The sequence below is a fragment of the Empidonax traillii genome, unplaced genomic scaffold, assembly GCF_003031625.1.
Source record: "Empidonax traillii isolate 1590-97213 ecotype Southwest subspecies unplaced genomic scaffold, ASM303162v1 scaffold255:size705445, whole genome shotgun sequence".
Classification (NCBI taxonomy): domain Eukaryota; kingdom Metazoa; phylum Chordata; class Aves; order Passeriformes; family Tyrannidae; genus Empidonax; species Empidonax traillii.
In genome coordinates, this window is record NW_020955448.1 from 335,401 (window position 1) to 351,157 (window position 15,757).

The 15,757-nt window shown below is 46.3% G+C and overlaps 1 protein-coding gene across 1 annotated transcript in view; it reads right to left on the reverse strand.

The window, feature by feature from the left end:
• The window catches only part of SHROOM3 (shroom family member 3), a 102,181-nt gene that overhangs the window by 74,062 nt on the left and 12,362 nt on the right, over nucleotides 1-15,757 (reverse strand). The gene's annotated exons all lie outside the window — the stretch shown is intronic.

Genomic DNA, 15,757 nt, shown 5'->3' on the forward strand with positions numbered 1-15,757 from the left:
CTCCAAACTCCACTCTCAGGTTAAGAAACCTGGTCTGCCTTTGCCAGCCAGCTTGCTCAAGGGTGTGTGCTTGCCACCCCTGTGTGGAATCAGCAGCCAAATGAGTTCTGCCAAGAAGTATTATTTTGAATAAGCCTGGAAAGTCTTTGGAAGCAGCAGACACCAGTAAAATGGCCATGGACCGGCTCCTAAGAGCACCCAGGCACCAGCACAAGGGCAAAGCTGGGATTAGAAGAGGCTGGATGGAATTTTTTTATTCAAGCTCCATTTCGTGATCCACCTGCCTGATGAACAACAGCAAAGCAGGTGCACCCAGGTGTGGTTAGATATTGATGTGCAGTGCCTTTGTAGGGTGTTCCAGCTGGAGATATAAAGTAGACAATTATTTGAATTTTATGTGAAAGTAAGCAGCCTGCTCAAGGCTATGCGGTGGCAAGGCTAGAAGGAGAATCCTAGGGCACTCCCCTCTGCTTTGAATGGCCCATCCTGTCCATGGCATAGCAATTCCCCATCTGTGTGTTGGCAGAAATACATAAAGTCTGCAACCAAGCCAGTGACAAGGCAGAGGATAAGAAAATCTGGCCTAGGATGGGTGAATTGCAGCCTTGTGCACTGATGCTCTCTCTCTGCAAAGGTGTACTAGTGTAGCACAGGGACAGGTTATGTATGGGCTCACACACTGCAAATCTGAGTTTCGGCAGACTCGGGAGTGCCAGCGGTTCCAAGTGCAACTGATAATTACTTGGATTGCAAAACTTGCCGCCCCAGAGTCTGATACTCTCAGTAGCTGGCGGTCCCTGCTCCACAGAGGCTGTGACCTGTGCTAGCAGCTGTCTGGGGATCCACACTTAAACGTAACATCTCCTGGCACATCCCAAGTACAACAAAGAAATGTCTCTGTCTTTGTCTCTGCTGAGACAAAGAAATGCCTCGGGATCGGAGGGCAGGAAGGGCTGCTATTTGCAGGGGTACCATTTTGGGAGCAGTCAAATTGCACACATACTTCTGGAAGTTGCTTTTATTTCAAGTCATGCCAAGCAATGTGTAATTGAGCCGTGCCCCAGACATGTAACTCAGCACATGCAGACACAGTGCCCAGGTTTTTACCAGCACATTAGTTTCGGTGTTGAATGGTGATTTTTCACAGGCAAAGCCCGTCTGTTCCCCTGAACAATAGAATTACAGCCTGTGTACCTTCTAAAATGTAAAATCTGACTTCCCCAAACATCGGCCAAGAAATTTGCCAAACCCCCTACAAAGGCAGGTAAAAATCATCATCATTCATCCTACCAGGAACTCTTCCACTGATGAATGAGTTTTTTCTTTTCTTCTTAAGAATGGATCAAACCACAGGAATGAGCTTTCCTATAAAGAGCTTGTATCACAATTACCAGGAAGGGTGAGAGATGAAACATTAGCCCTTGCTGCCAGTATAAATAAATAAGAAACAAAAAATGCAGTATTGCTGCAGTTTATTGCTGCTGTAAAGGAGAACAGGTGGGTGTCATTTCAGTGAAATACAATAGTGGGGGTACCAGGGGTTAGATTAGCTCCTGATATAGGCAACGGAAGGGACTTTTTGTTTCTTTTTGTTTTGCTTTTGTTACAGCACATATCATGGAGAAAAGGCCTTCTTGGAGGAATACCTCCTGTCACAAATGCCAGCCACTTCAAAGGCTGAGATACCCATCAGAAGCATTTGTATTAACTTGTGTCTTGGTGAACCCTGACCTGAAAAAAATCAACTGAATTGTGATCTATGCTTTATCCTCTAATAATTCCAATTGCATTTATATACTGGAGATTTTTCACTGCACAGGAGCACTGGTTTAAGGTTCTCTTTGCAACCGAGTGGGCTTGGCCTTTCTTTTTCTCCTCTTTTTCAGTGAAAATGGACAGTTGGACTCTTCCATATTCACCTTTATAAATAGTATGAAATCAAAGACTGTAAGGAAAGACTAAACCTCACAAGACTTGAGCTAAGGCTGCTGACATTATGAACAGCTCTGAAAAAACACCTCCAAATCCTGACGGATTCCCAGCTTATCCCTATGCCAAGGGCTCTTAAACTGCAGCTTGCAAGGCCACGCAGCCACAGTACCAGAGTAAAGGATGCCTTTAAGGAAAGTTTGCTAACACGAGTGCAGAGTCATCTGCAAGTAATTCCAGAGGCTGAGAGGGAATTGCTGTGCTCCCGTGTACTTACACTGTCCATGAGCAACAGCTACACCCAGACACACTATTTGCCATTAGAAGCTTTTGAAGGCAGCATTACAGCTGCATTACTTATGGACTTGGAGAGAACAGAAATGGAGATATGGATTTGTATTTTGTTGTTGACACAGTTCTCTCATCTGTTACTAACCTGTCAGCCACCTCATCTGTCATCCGTTCAGCTGGGGTTACCTGGCTGCAAATTCCAAATTCCTGTGGTTTGATCCAAATTTCCTGGAGGAAAACATTCACAACAGGCCTGTGACCTGACCCGATAGCTCAGAGAGGCAAAAGAGGCAAAAGGACCCCCAAGTTTCCATCAAAAGTCCAGAAGCAAGGCCTTGTCTCCCAAAGCAAGGCTCAGATGCTCCACATTCATTCTTCCTCCCTGAACACCTCTGAAAATATTTGTGTTTAAGGAGTGGTGATATTTCATGGGAAGGATTGGAGAATTTAGACAAAACAAGCTGCACTATGAACACAAAGCTCTATCTCTACCCAGTGTAACAATTATCAACAAAGTAAACAGGCTTCAACACACAGGTAAGCTATGTAAATGAACACCTGCCTCACTGGACCAGGCTGCACAAAGCCAGTTGTGCTGGAGTGGTTCAAGCAGCCCCAGCATTGCCAAAATTACCCTCAACAACCACTTGTGACAAAACTGTAGCAGCCGTGAGCTGCAGGACCTGGTGCAAGAGGTCAATCAAAAGCCAGTAAGACGTCTTGTAGTTTCTTTAAGCTGAGGAAAACAAGGTGAAATGTAGGCACCATCCCTGGTGCAGACAAGCACCTTCAGGGAATTCAGCTCTTCACATTTACTCCAAACCAAGGGAAGAGTCTCCTAGTTATGGTTTTATGCTGCAGGGAAGCAAGGAAGGCATGTTTTTCTCACAGTGCTCTGCATTGTTCTGCAGTAACATTTCTGCTCCCAGGTACAAGGGATGGTAGTGGAGAGATTAATTTATTCCAGGTAATCATACAAGGTTCACATTGCATGAATTCACCTCGAGAGGTTGCATTTTACTCAGTGGAAGAACAAGTTAAACCACACATTTTTGAAGGGTTAGCAGCGCTCTGAAATGTTTCCAATACTTTAAAATCAATCTGTCATTTAACAGAGGCAAACCAACATATTTTTTCCCACAATGAGCCTGAAACACGGATGATGTGGAAACCAGGAGTGCAGGCAGTTTACTGGAGTGCCCCTGCACCGGTGCAGACAGGGGCTCCCTGCAGCACCGAGATCTTTTGCAGTGTCATTTACTGAGGGCAGACACCAAAGCAAAGTGGCTGTGGCCACCAGGGCAGCAATCCAGCTGCAGAAGTGCCGATGGGATCCGTGCAGGGTGGATGCACGTTACTGACAAGGGGAGAGGATTCAAGGTCATTCCCAGGACTACCCTGCAGGCTCCAACACTTCCACACCTTTCCATTTCCTGCGTGATTGTTTCCTGTTCTGGGAGCAAGGTTAATCTCAGCAGTCAGCCCCTTAGCAAAAAGTGGCAAGACATCAATGGAAAACAGATTGCTGGCTTCAGCTCCAAGAGATAAGGAGACATGCCTGGATGAGTTTGCCTCTGACTCCTCTTGGTGACTCTAAATTCCTAAGCCAGCGGAGGAAAGAAGACTTAGCTCTTAAGATAATTTTCCACCTTCTTAAGCACAAAACTGTTGGGCTCCCAGAGAGATTTTTACATTTAAAAGAGGAAGGGGCAGAGAAAGATGGGCCTATGATGCAGCTTTGACTCGGGCGTTCAAGAAGCCTCCAGGATCTTTTCTGTAACAAGGGGCAAAACTAACAATAAATTTTCTCCACCCCTCCCCGTATATACAAGACAAGGAACTAATCTGTGTTTGCTCTGGGTAACGCCTAGAGCCGTATCAGGTCCCTCTTTTGCAGGCATGGTACCTGGGTGAGCTGCAAACAGGGTGCAGGTGCAGAGCAATGCTCCCCCTTTTCCATGGTAAAACCCATGGCACCGCTTCCCCCTGCTCATCTGCTGGCTGCAGGAGGCCAGGTGGGATCCCTGCAGCTCCTGCCTGCAGAACATGCCCTGTAGAGCCTCACTTCTTTGTCCACTGTTTGGTTCTTGCAAACAAGCCATTCCAAGCGTGCCACGGAGGGCATAGCACCAGGTGATAGCAACACTGGGGCCTGGGGCATGTTAACTCGATCCTGTTTGGTCTGTGGTGATTATCAGGCGGTATCAGCTCGAGGGGCGACAAGGACTCGCTGCCTGTCCGCCTGTTGTAGCTGATACGCTCGTCCCCCTCCAGAGCACACAAAGCCAGGGGCTGCACATGGCTGAGAGTTAATATTTGCTTTGCAGTGTGAGAGTTAAAAATAGCTGCCTGTCAAAGAGTCTGCTGGAAAGGTCTGCTGCTCTGCCCCAAACACACCCAAAAGGACTCCTTTTTTCACCCTGCTTTGCCATCCTGCCCCCAACCTCACAGTCCTTTCTCACATTTCTCGTGGAGTTTCAATAATTAAACACCCAGTTCCTATGACATTTAGACAGTGAGCCCATTACCTACAAACCTTAGAAAATTCAGTCTATGACATCAGCTGCTCCCTATTGCTGTCCACAGGCACCTGTACAGAGCCCACACAGCACCTCCAAGCAGCCCTTCTTGGTGGCTGCAGTGTATCCCTCAAACTGTGGCATGTCACAGACCAACATTCAGTTACGTCTTTAATCTCCCTCAGATCTGTTCTAAAAACAAGGAGAAAATGACACCATTGGGAATTTGCCTTTCAATCCTTTTTACATAGCACTGCCTTGTGCCCTTCTTTATGGGACACTTTACAGGCTTTCCCAGATTTTGTATTACATTTTTATACTTGCTGTTGTGCCCTATATTGCCATGGCCCCCAGAGCTTGTAGCTTGACAGGGTGACCAACTGCCAGGAGACTTTCTTTGGGTTGGCTCTTTTTGGGGTAACTGCAAAATATTCCCACGTTAGAAAGTATGGCTGAGGCACCTGTGATCAGTCTGGAGGAGAAAGAAGACAATCAGCAACTCTCAAACTACAGTTCTTGAGGGTTTTTTTCACCACATGATTAGGCGGTGAACTTCCTGCCTTGGCATATTGCTCACAGGAACTCGCAGAAATGTCAGGAAAATCTGCCCCACAATCAGGTAATTCCATAAATTAGGTGAAGCTATGGGATTTTCTGGCTACTGGAACAGGTAGTGCTTATCTTTCCTGGAGACAGATCCTTGGCCCCAGCATGGCCAGTTACTGCTTTTGATGTTTGCCACTTCTCTTTCCCTTATTTCCCTTCCCCAGTATTAACACTTCCATTATACCTGTTATAAATAGCAATAATGATGGTAATGAAAACAGTAGTAATGATCCTCAAAAACTTTCCTTCCATTAGCTAATTTGACCTTTCAACACCATGGGAAGACAGCAGGAAGTATTGTTCCTAAATTAGAGAGGAATAAAAACAGAAGGCATGTTTATATAACTTTTCCAGGGTCACAGAAAGAGTTACACAGCAGCGCTGGAGCCACACTCCCTGCTCTGACTGAGGTCACACAGCACTGATGCCAAATGAGACTCCCCCCCTCTAATAGTTCATCCATGTCTCCAGCACCGAGGCATTTTCTCTCAGGGTAATGCTCCCTTTCCTACCACCATCAGGAACTGCTCATGGATGTCCTTCTGTCATTATCTCTGGTTTCCCACTGGTCCCCACAGTTTTCATTCTTCTGTTTGCTGCGGTTGTGCTGTCCCTCATGGTGCTATCATTTCCCTTTCTTCCTTTTGCCCTATATTCCCTTTTCCTCATGCTCCTCCTTCCTCTCTGAGCCCTCTAATATAAAGTAATAACCACTAGACAGACTACATGCAAAAGGAAGAAAACCAGACGATGCAGCAGAGCCGTGCTTGATGACCCGACCGAAGCTCTTGCCTGGGATTCAATAGCTGCCAAAGGGATTTAGGTATTCACTTCCCTCTCATTTTAATGAGAATCAGACATCACAATTTTTAGGGACTCTTTGAAGATTGAAGCTTAGAGCAGCCAAGAGCAATTAAAGCTCAGCTCAGCATCAAGAGCCGTGTCCTTCAGGGCATGGCAGTACTGCTGGCATCCCTCGGGGATGAGAAGGAAGTGCTAACGGACTCTGCAGAAGGAGCTGGGCCGGTTCATCCCAGCACGGGGGCTCGGTGCTTCTTGACTCTCTGCCAGGTCACACACACTCCACAGTTCCACAGCCAGAGCTCCCCTCGGACCAGATCATGGCTCAGAGTGACGGTGCCCAGACAAAAGAGGAATTTCACGGTGCAAGCCATTGTCATCACATCACACTTGGCAAACCCTTTCTTTATTCCCCCAGCCCTCTGTAGTTATTAAAAAGTCTTCTCAAGTGAATTTAGTGCCCATGAAAGATGCCAGGCTCACGGCCCTGGAGATTCCTTTTCCTTGCCTACGGATCACTTTGTCACCCTTCCTCCCTGCCCACTTCTCCCCTCTTCCTTTTGTCTCCAAGAAAGACTCTTCCTCTGAGATCCTCAGAGGTGCTCAGGTCCACAGACCCAAGTGCAGCAGCTATTTTTAAAAATTCTGTGTGCCAGGCTATCCAAATGGAAAAGAGCACGGGAACTGAAAAGCCTGTTCTTGCTCCGGCTGTGTGGATGCCTTGAAGGGCTTCCTGGTCTTACTGGGAGCAGCAGGGAGATGGAGCAATGAACTCTGAGCGAGACACCCAGCTCTGCTCGGTTTGTCCCCGCAGTCCCTATCTTTGTGCCCTGCTGCCACCTCGCGGCAGCTCGACACTCAGAAGACAACTGCTTTTTCCATGGAATTTTTCACTGGAAATAATTTTTCGATTATTACTGTTGTTGTGAAAATAGAGCCATGGCTGCATTTAATTCACACGGGATATCTGAAAGGTTCAAAGGTAGATGCTTATCGTGTGGAAAACAACGACAAGAGTGACATTTGCCTTATTTCTCAGTTTAAATATTGAAAACCCAGGCAGACTCACCAGGGAACACTGCAGCTCCCGAAATCCCCTGCCCACATGTCAGCATTTCCCAGCAATCCAGGAACCACATATGGGGACATGAATGGTGCAAAAACTGCCAGGGTGTGAGAGGAAAGACATTTGTTCTCCTCTGCCTTTAAAAACATCCCTTCAGATGTGGGTGACACGGAGAGGTATTCCCTAAGGCCACTCTCACAGTCACACCCAGCACTGTCCCTCTCCTTGCCCAAATCCTCTGAAGTAGCCACATCTTGCTTGCAACTGTCTTATCCAGATCATCTTTCAGGGAAGGGGATTTATATCTTTGTTTCCAAGCTGATTCATTTATCAAGACAAACACTTCTGGCAAAACTATTTCTAGCTGCAGTAGACACATGAATGAATGTAGCTGCAGTTCAGGTTGAGGCAGGGCCAAGTTTGCAGATCTGTCAGGTGCTGTGGAGATGGATGAGGCACACATACCTGTGAAAACACCAGGCACACTGCCCACTGTCTTCCTCCTTCCTGCATGCTTTGTCTGGCTGCTTTGTGGAAGCTTGGATTTACACATTTCCCTGCATCTCAAGGATGACATGTAAATGCTCTTCTAGAGAAAGGGTTTCAAATTCTTGTTCTGCCATATGAGCCGGGGAAAAGTCCTCACAAGCATCTCAAACACAAGCTGAACCCATGCACTCCCTTCCTGACTTGGTCCCATTTCCTGGTTTCTCACAGTTCTCTCCTTTTTTATTTTTTTTTTTTAATTTTTTTGTTGCTCTTCTGTTTCCAAAAATGTCATTGAAAATAAACTGCCAGGACAAACAACTACGAGATTCCCCACTAACCAGGGCGATGTGAAACGACATGTTTGGCTCTCGGCAGTGAAAGGCCCTTTCCCTCTCAGGGAAGAGTTGGATTACAAAGGCACGTTTTCCATACTCCAGTTATATATCTAACCCAGAGCAGCACACAAAATGTGTCCTCCCTCCTGCATCCTGAGAAGCCCATTTGACTCACTGGTCTGCCCTCTTCCTGCACGTAGTGCCAGGTCCTGCAGGTATCACCATTACAGACACGAGGGGATGGATGGATCCGGGTACAAGGAGCACTTTATATCCAAATATTGCACAACCTTTTCTGTTTTCTTAGCTTCGGTCTTAAGCACTGAAAAATCATATTCCTGCTTCATGCTGTTTACACAATGCACTGGAAACTTCACTTTTATGTCTTGGGGAGGAGAAAGGAGGGAAGCAGGAATAACTAGGAAGGAAAGGAATGTGCCTGCTAAAGCCAGTTGTTATGCAGTGGCCAAACAGTGTTTCTTTAATCACCATGGCTCCAGGGAATAAGCCAGCAGGCACATGTTTTTATAAGCGGAATTATACATTAATGAAAATCCCAGGACATCCCTGTAAGAGCAGAGGCTTTAGTGGCAGCTGGGACGCTGGCCAAATTCCAGTGAAGGTAACTTCATTCTGTTCCCCTGCAGTTTCCCTGCTACTTCAGTGAATGTGATCAATTGTTCCAGCTCTGAGTCGCTCTGCAGCATCCCCGGGATGTACAGTTCTCTGGGATAGCAGTCTCGCTTAAGGAATCTTGGCAGAATTTAAAAATAGGTCCTGTGAATGATGACAATGTCCTTTCTGGCAAACAAATTTGCAACAACAGCTTTGAGTCAAACAAGCTGCAGAAAACTTGCGTAAAAGTTCCAAGAAGAAAGAACAAAAAGTACACTCGAAACCTCAAGGCAGAAGTACTGTGGAAGACACTGCTTGGGCTGTTTGGAATTAGTTTAATTAATATCCTTCCAGGGGCTTGACCACACATTGTTAAATTCAGTATATGCCTTTTCCATTTCATAGGATTTGGGTGAAGCCTTTGCAGAATGGATTTTTCAGAGGAAAAAGTCCAACTGTAAGAGAGCTTGGAATGGGGTTTTCCTCTGCTATGGCTACAGATGGCCAGTAGCAACACTTCCTCCAGGCTTCTGAACTTTTAAAGATACTCAGAGGGAGTGTCTTTATTCAAGCTGGTTAAAACCAGGCACTGTCTAGGCTTTATCAAAGCAGACTGTGCTGAACATGTGAAAAGCTTGGATGAGCTTTAAACCCTTCAGCTCACATTCAAAGGGCCTGGCAGGAGAAGAGCAAAACCATAGGAAAATGGGACAACAAACCTTAAGGCTGCAAGTCTGAGCTTCCTGCTGTCCCAGCAGAGACTTTTGGGAACGCTAATATTGAACTGCTGCTGTTTGCTCTCACCATTGCCAACACAATAATTAAAAATATACAGTGCTGGCCCTTTGAAAAGGGGCACAGAGCACCAGTTACAGTAAAATCTCAGCATCTGCTTCTCAGTTTGAATTAGGAGCAGAGCCAGCTGACCCTCTTTTTGTTGAATCTCCCTTTTGCTGACAGGACAGACCCCCAGATTTGAACAAAGCCTTAGCAGTTTAATTTCCTCCTGCAGTTTGGCCTTTACTGAGATATGGATTAATGCCTCCAACACATGGAGAGCCAATATTATGGAGTATGGAAATAGCACAGTGATGGTGGTGGCCTCTTGACCATTCCTGTTGGATCCTAGAGATCCCTATGAAAATTACAGCTGCATCTGAGTGCTTGTGCATGTCTCCCGAGAGTTAAACAGCATGCAAAGCACAGGGAGGGATGGAATCCCGCCTCTCTACTTGCCACTAGACGTGTCACCACTTGTCAGGAGAACTGCCTTCCTTTCGGATGTCCATCTGGGGGGAAGTTGGCTTCAGTTATTGCTAAAATACACGAGCACCATGAGGCAGAGGTGGCTTTCAGAGGAGCCCAGGTGGCTGTGGGCAGTGTATGATCTCACAGGGTGAGACGTTTCCTAGCCAGCCATCCCTGTGAAACCCGGCTCGTTGCTCAGTGTCCCGGCTGATTAAGTGAGGGGGGCTGAGGGAGCAGCATGCGGTACTTAGCTAATTACACCGGCCCAGGCCTTTTGTCCTGCTACCGCTGGATCGCCTCAATTGATTCTTTCAGTCCCTAAACAGCTTTGTGGGCTGTATGCCTGGGCAGAATAAGGTCTTTTGTCATACTTTAATGAACAAAAATGTTTTAAATCCTCTCCTTCTCCCTCCACTCCAAGTAGCAGCAAGGGTAACCCTGGTACAAGGACAGCTGTATGTGGCTGATCAGTGTCTGTCAACTGCTTTCCTGGGTGTGATTGCAGATGCACTCCTCTCCCCCCATGAACATACTCCTCCTCCTAGGCTGTGGGAGTTTACAAGCGTCCCAGCATCAGCTATCCAGTCTATCCAAGATATTTATTACCATCCCCATGGGCTGCTGGGGATTTAAGCCTTGAAGACTTGAAGAGTAGGACTAAAAACATGTTGAATGTGGGAACATTCAGCACGATAACACAGGTGCCCGAGTAATTAGCTCCTGCATAATGCAATCTGAAAATTTTTGTTTGCAGGGAGGCGGGGGGATTAAAATAAAAATCCCAACTTCAGTTCAAAATTTTAATCTTTTACCTTCAGCATCCAACCACTGGTGATGTATTTTTTGTAGTTAAACTGAAAACACTTAATATTCAGTTTAAAACATGGACTGTTGGGATTGGCAGGGTCTCCCTGAAGTTCTCCACAGAATGTCTCCTAGTCAGTTAATCTAATAAACTTCCCCATATAATGAACACTTTCTCAGCATTGTCCAGAGTCATTAACCCTGGCACAGCCTCCCAAAGTACAAGTAGTAAAACACGGATGTCACGACCGAGCTATGAGCTGACTGCGTTGTGCTCTACGTGCCCATTCTCCAGAGCTGGTTATTTTTCAGCTGGCTGAGTTTTAGATGTGAATTAAAGTGATTAATAAATGAAAAGGCTCTTATCATCCATTCCTGTGCTCACAGCCCCTGAACAATTTTGGCCTGCCACTTGCCAATGGAGCTGTAGTAGCTCATAGCATCTGCTTCATCACTTCATGGCCAAAACTCTTAATTTGGGTAATAAGGGCAAGCCCCATTTCTTTTCCAGAGGAATGGACGTGGGGAAGGAGAGAACACCTTGGGACTAACAAGCAGTCGTTAACCCACCGTGATCAGAAAATAAAGGCGTGCTGCTCTTTTGAGGCTGCTGTTTACACTGAATGGGCTCCACGTCACATTGGTCCCCTTTGAGCTGCAGTAAGTTGGTTCCAGTGCCAGCCTGGCGTGTCTGAAACGCTAATTGTCTTGTTTCCATTTCACACATCATCATCACAGTAACATTTCTGGAGCTGGGACACCAATGCCACGTTGACTGTAAGGCAGACTGAAATGCAGCCAGAGAACCTGCAGGTTTAGTGCCACTTCAGATTGGGACAGGCTTTTCCCTGCCCCAGTACAAAATGAAGACTCTGGCAAAACTGCAACCCTATGCTTTGGTTTCAAAACTATCGCTTAAAACAAGGGCTCTTGCCTAAATGCTCACAATACATTTAGGTGTCTGCTTGTACCTCACAGTGTCAGAGATGCTTCTTTCACTGAGGAATTAGAGAGAAGACATCAATGTGTTATAAAACCTAGTGATCTGGCATTGTCCAGCTCCATTCCCTCAGCAGGAGGTTTAGGAGCTGGCCACAGTATTCAGTGTGTGCAGATGGTTCACTGGGTGCAGGGAACTAAAGCCATGCAGTACACAGAGCTCCCGAGTCTTTCCCTTGTGACAGAGCAATATCCCTACAGTCATTAGTTTTGTACCTCAGGGACACATTATTCACTGCAGTGAAAGGAAAACACAGGCCAATTTCTCTGCTGAGATCCCAGTGTCATTCCAGTAGGGTAAGTGTGTTGATTTACATCAGCTAAAGCACTGGCCTCTGGAAATTATTGCTCCATGCATTATATTTGATGGATTTGATGAATCAGGGAGCTTTCTTGGGAATGATGGAAGAGACAAAGGAGAACCAAGATCTAAGAAAAAGGTCACATGCTATTCAGCATCATATACATTTTCCTTGAGAACTCAAAGAAAAAGGCCATCATATTTTATTTCCTAAGGTCTGGCCACTCTGTCCTATGAAAGGTCCCCTCTCCACATCCAAGGCACAGCTCTCACTTCTCTTTCTCTCATCAACAGCTAATTCCAAATCCAGCTGTGACCTGGGAAAGACAGGGGAGGTGTGAAGCAAAGCTGTATCAGGCAGGAGAGAGATTATTTCCCCTGCTGCTGGGAGAGAAGCAGCTCAGATGAAAAATGCTGTCCTTTGATGCCATAGCACAGATTTGGGATGTTGGCCAACTCCCCAGGGCTGTCCTTGGATGACTCTGCCATCGTCTCTCCGTTTCTCCAGGCAGATAATAATGCTCACCCATCACACTTGAATAGCCAGAACCAAACTGAGCTGGTAATATATATGTTACTGATCCAAATCCTCAGCCTCAAAGCTGTGCTTTGTCCCATAGCAGGTTTCACAGGTGCTGTAAGTCCTGGGGAGGGCTCAGCAGTGCTCTGCATCACACTCTCTATAAATCACAGGTTACTGAAAAAACACCCTTTGCTGCTGCAGGCACTGTACAAAGCCATTGTTAAGGACAGAAAGTTTGTCATGGCAGAGTTGAAAATTTTATGTCACCCTCAAAAGCCTCAGCTGAGGCTCTTCTGGTCCCAAAACAAAAGTGAGGTAAAGAGGGCACAAGTGGGGACCAGAGGTGAAAACTGATTGTAAGCAGCATCTCCTCGGTCAACCTGCAGGGCCCCTTCTCTGGAGCCACACAGCTTTCCTCACTGCTCAGGAACTGAAGTGCCCCAAGCCACTGGGGAAAGGATCAGGCCTGTAAGCTGGTTTCACTTTTATTATTTGTTCCTAAAGTCCCGACAGTTCCCACGCAGGTTTTGGAGTATCGATCACTCCACAGGACAAGCTTCCAATGAACAATGGATCTGTGGTTAATGAGTCCCAGTAACTCCACTCACCTCACTCGAGCCCTTGGGGTGAGAAAGTTAAGTGCTCCTGTACCAGCTCAAGTGACTGCTCCCCATTTCCTCAATATTTCATCTCTTTGTGTTGTGTAGTTTGCCTTTTGCTGAGCTAATGTTTGTTTTTCCAGAGGGCAGTTATTATGGTAAACTGATATGAGACCAGCAGTGTGGGAAGTGAGATTTCATCTCCTGTATTCAGTGCTTCATGCAGGAAGGCAAAGGAGAGCCAATCTAAGAACTTTCTTTATCCTTAAGAGGATGACACCTTGCTGCTAGTGCAGTGGTGATGGTCACTCCTTGATGCTCACTGAGTCTCTCTCAGTAGTGATTTTCCATGATTTTTAGATCCTATGATTTTTTTCCAAATGGAGAAGATACCGCATTCCCCTCAGTTCAGTGTGAGAACCCCTTGGGCACATCAGCATCCTCTGCTGCTGTCTGGGTATTGGGACACCAAGATCTCTGGGAACATGACTCTTTTCTGCTTGCTAGTCTTAATCACACCCTTAAGCATGTTTTAATTTACTCACATAAGTCGTATTAGAGAAAATAATGGGATTTCTGAGCTGACAAGAAAAAGGGCCCAATTTATGTGTTTGTAGACCTCTGCCATCCAAAACTGTGGAAGAAAAATGTCCCTCACCTTCTGCAGTTGTGAGCAATGGCTGTTTATGGTTAATATAAGTCTCTAAGAATCGCTTCTATTCTAATCTTGCTGACTAATCTTTCTTCTCCCAAAGTTTTAAGCTTACTTAAGGAATAAATGTGTGATATTGTGCTAGAAAAGCCAATCAACTGCTCAGGCTCTAGCTGGGAAACCATGTGAGTTCCCCTTTGTACAAGCTCCTCTCAAACGTGATTGTTTCCCCAGTGTCAAATTCCATGGATTTTAGCAGCTGAATGGGTACAAAATTTGACATGGTCAGAAACGTGTGCTTATAAAAACTTATTACCATTGAATAGCTGGTGCATTCCTGGTGCACTCATGTGCAAACTGCACTTGGAGGGAGCTGGCTGGCAGCACCTCTGGGCCTCATTAGCACACACACGCACACATCCCAAGCACCGTGCCGGCCGTTCCCATGTTCCATGGGGAGGAGAGGCATGAGGCTGACGTGGAGAGAGCCAGCACCCCGCTGTCCTCAGCTAACCCTGGAGCTGGCTGAGGTGGTTCAACACCACAACTCGGCCAAGGCAAGCCCTGGGAGAGAGGCAGCTCTTGAGGGTGAGAACTCACGTGCTGGGAATTACAGCTCTCACCACAAGGGGAACAGGGTTGGGCAGAAACAGCAGGTCCTGTGACCTTCCAGCTGACACTGCTGTGGGCTGCTCGAGGGTTATGTTGGGCACCAGCACACAGGTGGCTCCCACCTCTGTACCCTGCTCCATTGGGACGATAAAATCAGCCCTGTTTGGATGCCTGTGTCACTGTAACCAAACCTGTGGCACCAACACAGATGGAGCCCACACGGGTTAACCTATCATAGAATCACAGAGTGGTTTGGGTTAGAAAGGACCACAAAGATCACGTAGTTCCAACACCCTGCCATGGGCAGGGACACCTTCTGCTGGACCACGTTGCTCCAGGCCCCATCCAAGCTGGCCTTGGACAGTGCCAGGGATGCCCAAAGCCAAGGGCTCACACTGCACACACAGCTGGCTCAGTGCGCATACACCAGCTTTAGGAAAAGCTGCTTCACTCTCACAAGCTGCTCCACTGACAAGGCCTTACACTACCAAACCCTCTTTCCCTGGATTAGTGCTACCCCCAGATTTAGAGACAAATCTCACAGGTTATTTAGAAGAGTTGAAATAACAAGGTTTTGGCAGCCGGGGCTGTGGGGAAAGGTTAAGCACTAATGCTGAGCATGCTGTGCCTCCTTCCTGGCCTTATCCAGTTCCTCACAAGCTTCTGCTTGGAGCAGAGCTTTTTAGCTCAGGCAGAGGGAACTCTGGTCCTCCTGCCAGACCAGGGGGTGATGGTCATCCCAGAACCTCTTTCCCTGTCTCTCTCCACTGCAGCATTCACAGGCAAAGGACCACAGTATCCCCTGTGGGTAGAAAGACACCACGGGTGAGAGATTGTGGGTATGAATAAATAAGACCAGTTGCCAACAGGGAACTTGAGTGAGAAAGCCAGATTTTTTTTTAATGAGTATTCAAATAAGGACCACGGGAACTTCCCTGGACACTGAGTGTTCCTGCAAATCCAGTTCTCATCTACTTGGCTTTAAAGAGTGCTCATGAACTTTTCTAATGCCTATGTGACTTGGGTGATTAAGTCCGATTGGTGTCATGTTAGCAGTGGATACATTTCCCAGTACCCACTGATTCTGATAAGATATTCATTGCAAAGAAAACACCCCAAAGGTCACTGTTTTTAAAACAGAAAGTTATCATTTTCAGTTTGAATTCAAAGTTTCATTATTTGATTTGATTTTGGTTGTTATCTCTGGGAATTGTCAAAACTAAAACAAAAAAATGTTATTGAAACAAACCATCTAAATCAAGTGCAAATATTTTTTTTAACATCCCAAATATTTTTTTTAACATCAGTGACCTGAAAATCCATGTTTCACACAGCCCTAGTTACCAGTAATAATAATGAAAGCATTTT